General features: G+C 37.7%; 1 non-coding gene across 1 annotated transcript; it reads left to right on the top strand.

Moving 5' to 3' along the window:
• Window positions 1–1,914: 1,914 nt before the first annotated feature.
• LOC121208295 (small nucleolar RNA R71) lies at window positions 1,915–2,021 on the top strand. The gene has a single exon (XR_005903246.1). It is a non-coding gene; the product is annotated as a small nucleolar RNA R71 (small nucleolar RNA).
• The last annotated feature ends 6,911 nt before the right edge of the window (window positions 2,022–8,932 follow it).

Raw genomic sequence — 8,932 nt, 5'->3', positions numbered from 1 at the left:
AATAAGGTTTTAGGCGGGTATTGTTTACCTTAAAGGTGCCGAATTTGGGAGGACTTACCTTGACTGTACCAAATGGGAAAATGCTAAGTACCGTAAGAGGAATTTCTTCATTCAGTTTGGCAGTGTCAATGTGAGGATCGGCAACATCTAATGAAACTTTGTCTCTAACCTTAAGTTGATTTGGTAAGGTATTGAGCTCGTTCTGGCATAGTTTTAGTTTATCGTGTTTTCTCGGTTTAAATGTTAGCCATTCATCTAAGTCCTCAATTCTTAACCTTCGTTCTTCATGGGTAGATTCTTTGTTGTGGATTGAACATGGCTCATGTGTGTCCTTAAAACTTATTTCCTGCAAAATAGGTTGCACTGTATGATCAGTCTTAGTAGAACAATTTGTACAATCACCTTCAATTTTCGATGTGTTGTTCGGGTTGCGAGCTTGAAGGTTGATTGTTTCGTCTCCTCCATGAAGTGTGAGTTCACCTGTGCCAACGTCAATAATTGTTCTAGAAGTTGCTAAAAAGGGCCTTCCCAAAATTAAAGGAACATTACTGTCCTCTTCTATGTCTAAAACAACAAAATCAACGGGGAATATAAATTTGTCAATTTTAACGAGTACGTCTTCAATGATACCCCTAAGAAATCTAACAGTTTTATCTGCTAATTGAATGCTCATCCTAGTTTGTTTGGGTTTCCCTAGACCTAGTTGCTTAAACAATTTGTAAGGCATAACATTGATACTAGCCCCTAGATCAGCCAACGCATTATTAACATCTAAAATACCAATTAAACAAGGAATCGTAAAACTCCCTAGATCTTTTAGTTTGTTGGGTAGCTTATTCTGAAGAATGGTTGAGCAAACCACGTTTAGCTCCACATGTGACCTTTCATCTAACTTCCGTTTATTTGCTAGGAGCTCCTTTAAAAATTTGACTGCGTTCAGCATCTGTGAAAATGCTTCAATAAGCGGTGGTTAATATGTAGTTTCTTTAAAAGTTTTAGGAATTTACCAAATTGTTCGTCTGAGCGGTCTTTCCTTGTCGCATTGGGGTATGGCACACGAGGTTTATATTCTGTACTTACCGGCTTTGGGTCATTTTAGCCACCTCATTCTTACCTTTGCTTACCACCATTTCTGGCCTTGGTTTTGCAACTAACCCTTCCTCATATTGAATGGAAATTGCATTGATTTTCTCCCTTGGGTTAGATTCAGTGTTGCTTGGTAGGCTACCTTGTGGTCATTCAAAAATTAACTTAGCAAGCTGTCCAATTTGAGTTTCGAGCCCCTGGATTGATGCTTGTTGATTTTTGAGTGTTGTCTCAGTATTCTGAGAACGAGTTTCTGACACCGAGATGAATTTAGTTAGCATCTCCTCAAGGTTTGGCTTCTTTTCTTGCTGGTAAGGTGGTTGTTGAAAACCCGGAGGATGTTGTGGCATTTGATTTCCTTGACCACCCTACGAGAAATTAGGATGGTTCCTCTAACCTGCATTATAAGTGTTACTATATGGGTTATTTTGGGATCTAGAGTTATTGTTACCCATATATTGGACTTGTTCCTCCATGATGCTAGGGTTGAAGGGTTGATATTCTGTGCATGCTCCTCCTCCATTCAAATCGCACCTCATCACTGGATGTACCTGAGTAGAACCACACAAACCATCAATCTTTTTATTTAAGAGTTCTACTTGGTTAGATAGCATAGTAACCACGTAGAGGTTGAAAACACCGGCTACTTTCGTCGACTTTTTTCTCATAACTTGCCACTAATAGTTATTCAGTGGCATCTCCTCAATCAATTCATAAGCTACCTCAGGTGTCTTATTATTGATAGTTCCTCTAGCGGCTGCATCAATTATCTGCCGAGTCGAAAGATTCAAGCCATTATGAAACGTTTGAACCTGTAGCCAAAGCGGTAACCCATGGTGAGGGCACCTTCTCAAAAGGTCCTTGTATCTCTCCCATGCATCGTAGAGTGTTTCTAAATCCATCTGCACAAAAGAAGATATATCATTACATAATTTGGCTGTTTTACCCGGTCGAAAATATTTTAATAAAAATTTTTCGGTCATTTGTTCCCAAGTAGTGATTGACCCTCGTGGTAACGAGTTCAACCATTGTTTAGCCTTATTCCTTAACAAAAAGGGAAACAACCGAAGGTGAATGGCGCCATCAGAAACCCCATTAATTTTAAAGATATCGCAAAATTCTAGGAAATTTGCCAAGTGAGCGTTGGGATCCTCGTCCTGCAAACCATCAAACTGAACAAACTGTTGTATCATTTGAATTGTGTTAGGTTTCAATTCAAAATTATTTGCACCAATAGCAGGTCTAACTATACTTGACTCAGTTCCTGTTAAACTAGGTTTAGCATAATCATACATAGTGCGCGGAGCAGGATTTTGATTAACAACAATTGCAGGAGGTAGTAGATTTTCTTGGTTTTCAGCCATCTCCTCGGTTGTGGTTTGAATATCATTCTTTTGCTCATTCTCTGTGTATCTTAAGCTTCGCCTTATTTTCTTTGGTTTCTGCGAACTCTGCGATCAATCTCACTGTCAAAAAGTAATGGTCCTGACAGGTTTCTTCTAGTCATAAACTATAAGAACCTGCCAGAAAAAGGGAAAAAGAAGATTTAGTAATAAAAATTAGAATAAAATTTAAATTTAAGTAAAAGTAAATGGCTAAAGTAATAAAAATCGAGTGTTCCTAATATCTTAGTTCATCGGCAATGGCGCCAAAAACTTGATACGTGATATTCGTGACAGGTTTTAAATATTTATAATGAATCGTTCTTGAAACTAACTATTATCACGATGAAGGCAAGTGTACCTATCGAACAGTAGTATAGCTTTAGCAGGACCGGATTATCAAACCCAAAGGAACTAAAAGTACTAGTATTAACTTCCTTTTTATTATCTAGCCTAAAAAATAAAAGGGTTTTGTTTATCTAACTAATTAATTAAACTAAGAAATCACAGAAAAGAAATTTGGGGAAAATACTTTTTGGAAAACTCGATTGATTAAGACAATACCTAAGGAAAAATCCACCTAGACTTCACTTGTTATTTGACTCTGAATCGGACGATTTATTCATTCAACTTGTTTCGTAGAGATCCCTAAGTTATATTATTATCTCTCTCGAGACTAACAACGTCTAACCCTAGTTTGAATAATTGAAATCTCTTTCTAATTAATGCCCTAGGGTCACATTAACTCGATCTATGGATCCTCTTATTAGGTTTCACCCTCATCCGAAAAAATATTGTCACCCTATCCCTAGGAGCGCAACCAACTCCGCTTAATTATGAAAAATTTACTCTTAGACAGGGTCTATTCCTCCTCTGAATAAGAGCTTAACTTGAATCAATATCCTAGAATATCAAAATAAGAATTAAGAACACATAATTAAGAAATATTTATCATACAATTCGGATAATAATAACAAGATCCGTCTTAGGTTTCATCCCCCTTAGGTATTTAGGGGTTTTAGTTCATACTAATGAAAGAAAACATCTCAAAAGAATAAAAATAACAAAACATAAGAAAACCCAAAACTCCTGAGGGAATTTGAAGCGAAATCTTCAGTCTTGATAGTGAATCCAGCTTCTAAGATGGATTGATGGGCTTTCCTTGAGAAATTCCTTGCTTCCTCCTCTGCGTCCCCCCTCTTCTCCTCTTCTAGGGTGTATTTATAGGCTTTGGAATGCCTAAGAGCCCTTAAAATTGGCCTTTCCTGAATTGGACTAAACTTGGGCTTGGCAGGGACACGCCAGTGTGACACACCCGTGTGCGATTGCTGAAGGCCGTGGCCAAGGTTGTTAAATGGGCACGGGCGTGTGTTCTACCCGTGTAAATCATGTTTTGACCTTGCCAAAGGGACACAGCCGTTTGGCCTGCCCGTGTGAGGAAGTCCAGGCCGTGTTGATTTCGTACGTTGGCCCATTTTCTCCGTTTTTTGCCTGTTTCTAGTTCCTTTCACTCTCCTATGCTCACCTAAGTATAAAACATGAAATTAAGGCATTAGGAGCATCGAATTCACCAATTGTAAGGAAAAATCATCCATAAAATGTGCTAAGCATGGGATAGAAATACGTATGAATTACGATTTATCACATATATTCAAGAATCTAAATAATCCACTTGGATTGAGCATCCATTTGTGGGTGAAAAGCAGTACTGAAGTGCAATTTTGTACCTAAAGCCTATTGTAGTTTCTTCCAAATTGTGAAGTGAATCTCAGATCTCTATCTGACATGATAGACAATGGTACCGCATGTAATCTTACAACATCAGAAAAGCGTAACTCAGCTAACTTATCAAGCGAGTAATCAGATCGTACTGAAATAAAATGGGCTAATTTTGTCAATCGGTCAACCACGACCCAGGTAGCATCTTTATTTCTCGGAGGTAGGGGCAAATTTGAAACAAAATCCATTGTCACTCTATCCCATTTCCACTCCTAAATCATAATCGGTTGTAACAATCCAGATGGCACTTGATGTTCAGCTTTAACTTGTTGACAAATTAAATATTTAGAAACAAAGTTAGAGATGTCAAGCTTCATACCAGGCCACCAATAAAGCTGTTTCAGATTGTTATACATTTTCGTACTACCCGGATGCACAGTTAAACAACTGTGGTGAGCTTCGATCAAAATCATCTGAATCAATTCTGGATTTCTCGAAACACAAATTCGATCTCGGAATCTCAAATGATCATTATTATCAACTTGAAATTCAGAATCAGAATTCAAATCACACTGAGCTCGTTTTGCTATTATCTCATTATCAACCCTTTGAGCATTAATAATCTATTGTAAAAACAACATGCTCGCTCTCAATTTAGCTAAAACTGAACCATCATTAGACAAAAGTAAGTGAGCATTCATCATTCGTAAAGCAAACAATGATTTTCGGCTCAAAGCATCAGCAACAACATTGGCCTTTCTCCGAATGGTAATCAATATCAAGCTCATAGTATCAATATCAAGCTCGTAGTCTTTTAGCAATTCTAGCCATCTTCTCTATGGAGATTCAAATCTTTCTAAGTCATCAGATATTTCAAACTCTTATGATCAGAATATACGTGACATTTCTCACCAAACAGATGGTGATGCTAAATCTTTAATGCAAATATGATAGCAGATAACTCAAGGTCATGTGTCGGGTAGTTCTTCTCATGTGGCTTTAACTGTCTCAAAGCATAGGCTATGACTTTGCCTTCATGCATCAAAACGAAGCCCAGACCGTTTAATGAAGCATCACTGTAAATTACAAATTCTTTACCCGATTCTGGTTGTACTAAAACCAGAGCTTCAGTCAATAGGGCTTTCAACTGATCAAAGCTTTTCTAACATTTTTCAGACCAATCAAATTTCACATCTTTCTGAAGCAATTGCGTCAATGGAGTTGCGATCATCTAAAAGCCTTTAACAAATCTCCTATAATAACCGGCAAGTCCTAGAAAACTATAGACTTTAGAAACTTTTGTCGGAGGCTTCCAATCCAGAATAGCTGAAATCTTGCTCGAGTCAACTCGGATACCTAATGCTGATACAATATGGCCCAGAAAACTGACTTTTCGTAACTAGATTCACATTTTTTAAACTTTGCATACAGTTACTTATCTCGCAAAGTCTGTAGAACTATTCTCAGATGTTCGGCATGCTCAGATTCATCACGCGAATAAATCAATATGTCATCAATGAATAAACAACAAATCGATCTAAATACGGTCTGAAAATCCTATTCATCAAATTTATAAAGACAGCAGGTGCATTCGTTAATCCAAAAGCCATAACTAAGAACTCATAGTGGCCATACCTCATTCTGAATGCAGTTTTCGGAATGTCTAAATCTTTTACTCGCAATTGATAATAGGCCGATCTCAGATCTATCTTTGAAAACACGATAGCTCCTTTCAATTGGTCAAATAAATCATCAATTCGAGGTAGGGGATATTTATTCTTGATAGTCACTTTGTTCAATTGACGATAATCAATGCACATTCTCATTATACCATCTTCATTTTTCACAAACAGAACTGGAGCACCAAGGTGAGAAACTCGGTCTTGCAAATCCTCTATCGGTCAACTCTTGCAACTGAGACTTTAATTCTTTTAGTTCAGTCGGAGCCATTCTATAGGGAACTATTGAAATCGGAGTAATTCCAGGCATTAATTCAATACCAAATTCAACTTCTCGAATCAGAGGTAATCCTGAAAGTTCTTCAGGAAACACATCAAGGAATTTGCAGACAACAGACACTGATTCAACTTTCTTTTCTGTTACTTTCGAATCAATCACATAGGCAAAGTAGGCTTCACAACCCTTTTTCACAATACTCAGAGCTTTCATTGACGAAATCACAGTCGATAGTCCATTCAAGTTATTAGATTCAACTCGAACTATTTCATCATTCTTGCATCTCAAATCAATAGTTTTTCATTTTCAATTCACAATAGCATCATGCAAAGTTAACCAATCTAAACCCAGAATTATATCAAACTCATCATAGGGTAATAACATCAGATAAGCTAGAAAACAATTGTCTCGAAACATTAACAGATAATTCTTACAGACTTTATCAACCAAAACACATCTGCCTAGGGGGTTTGATACTCTAACCACAAATTCAGTAGACTCTACAAACAGAGTCTTACTGGATACTAAATTCATGCATATATACAAATGTGTTGATCCAGGATCTATCAAAGCAATCATAGAAGTATCATAAAGTGTGAAAGTACTAGTTATAACACCAGGAGACAAAGCTTTCTCACGAGCTCAGATGGCGTAGGCTCTGGCAAGTGCTCTAGCCTCGAATTGAACAGTAGTGCCTTTAGTCCCTCTTTGACTACCACTTACATTTCTCGTATTTTTGGGAGGTCTACCTCATGCTGATGTTTTACTTGATCTCAGATTTGCACAATCTCTTGCTCAATAAACTCAGGGAAATCATGGATAAAATGATCTAAAGATCTACATTTAAAACATGCCCAATCATGCAGTCTATAATTTTCAGGATGTCTTTTACCATAGTGTTTACACTCGGGTCATTCAAATCAATCATTTCCAACACTAGCAACAAAAGTAGCTGGAGCTCTGAAGCTCAAATGCGTTCTAATAAGATCTCTAACTTGAATGTCCCACATTAGCCTTTGAACGACTATAATCATCTCAGAATTTCTTTGACATAGACTAAAATGATTTACTTGCAGATCTTTTTCTCACGTCTCTAGCTTCTGGATCAGCTTTTCTTTTCTCTTTCCCAACTTCTTCAGCTTTACAAGCCGATTCAACAAGCACTGCAAATTCTTTGATCTCAAGAATCCCGACTAACAAACGGATATCTTCATTTAAGCCATCCTCAAATATCTTGCAAATAACAGTTTCAGTCGAAACACATTCTCAAGCATACTGGCTTAATCTCACAAATTCTCGCTCATATTCTGTAATAAACATACGACCTTATTTAAGCTCAAGAAATTCTTTTCGTTTTTAATCGATGAATCTCTGGTTGATGTATTTCTTTCAAAATTCAACTTGAAAGAAATCTCAGGTAACTCGTTCTCTTGGAACTACGGATATCAACGTCTTCCACCAATGATGCATCGTATCTCTCAGAAGTGACAGCACATTTTCTACATTCATCCGGAGTCAGTGGAAATTCATCGAATACTCTTATAGTATTCTCTAACCAAAACTTGGCTCTTTCAGCATCATCGCTCATTGTTGCACGGAACTCTTCAGCTCCATATTTTCTAATTTTATCAACCGGTGGCTTACTTAACTGATTCCAATTAGCTTGTGTCATAACAGGAACTTGCGAAGGATTAGGCGGGGTTGGGGGTTGTTGAACAGCCAGATTAGTTTTAATGTACTGACTGAACCAATCATTCATCATTTGATAGAAGGTTTGTTTAGCCTCTCCATCATGGCTACTCATAGCCGGTCTAGAATAAGATGGTGTTGTCCCTTGCTCGGGAGTAGGCGCATTGCTCTGGACATCGTTAGCTACAGCTCGTTTGGGATCCATTTGCTATAGAAAAACACATTTTCATTATCAGGATTCATCACACTATCGTAATTCATAAATATGGCATGTATAGCTAGACCCACATACACTACATTAGTCCTAGAATCAACTAAATCATAGCTCTAATACCAACCAAATGTAACACCCCTAACTCGTATCCGTTGCCAGACTAGGGTTAAAGGCATTACCAGATAAATCAAAATATTTTACGGACAATTTATATACATCATTCACAATCATAGTCAAACATTATCATAGAATCCCTTATATAGGTCATCGAGACCTTAAGCATGCATTAGAAAGCGATCAGGACTAAAACGAACTCATACAAAATTTTTCAAACTTAAACATTTTTCAAAGATTTACAGGTAACACGCCCGTATGAACAGGCCGTGTGCCTTAGACAGCTTTAGACACGCCTGTGTGTCTTGGCCGTGTCAAAACAGGGCATACATACTGACTTGTCCACATGGCCACAAGACACGCCCGTGTGCCAGGCCATGTGAAAATTAAGGAGACTACTAACTTGGGTCACATGGCCAGTCACATGCCCATGTGTCTAGCCCGTGCTTGAAATTGACTTGGCCACATGGCCTAGCACACGCCTGTGTGTGCGCCCGTGTCCCTACTCGTGTGGGCAAAAATAGGCCATTTACAAAGTCAATTTGTCACCCATTAAGGGTCCTCCCTACAATCATCATATAGGCACCAATTGCATATCAAATTTCAACCATTTCATAATCAAAACATTCAACATTCATGTCATATCATATCATTATCAACCAATCTCATGTTCATAACACATACCAATTCATGTCATTCCATAAGCCAAAAACATACCAAAATATAGGGTTTATAACCTTGATGCATTCCATGCATTCTCGTACCAAATTCT

Source organism: Gossypium hirsutum, chromosome A01 (genome assembly GCF_007990345.1).
Source record: "Gossypium hirsutum isolate 1008001.06 chromosome A01, Gossypium_hirsutum_v2.1, whole genome shotgun sequence".
NCBI lineage: Eukaryota > Viridiplantae > Streptophyta > Magnoliopsida > Malvales > Malvaceae > Gossypium > Gossypium hirsutum.
Note: the sequence above shows the minus strand (reverse complement) of the source record. Positions and strands in the feature narration are given on the sequence as shown.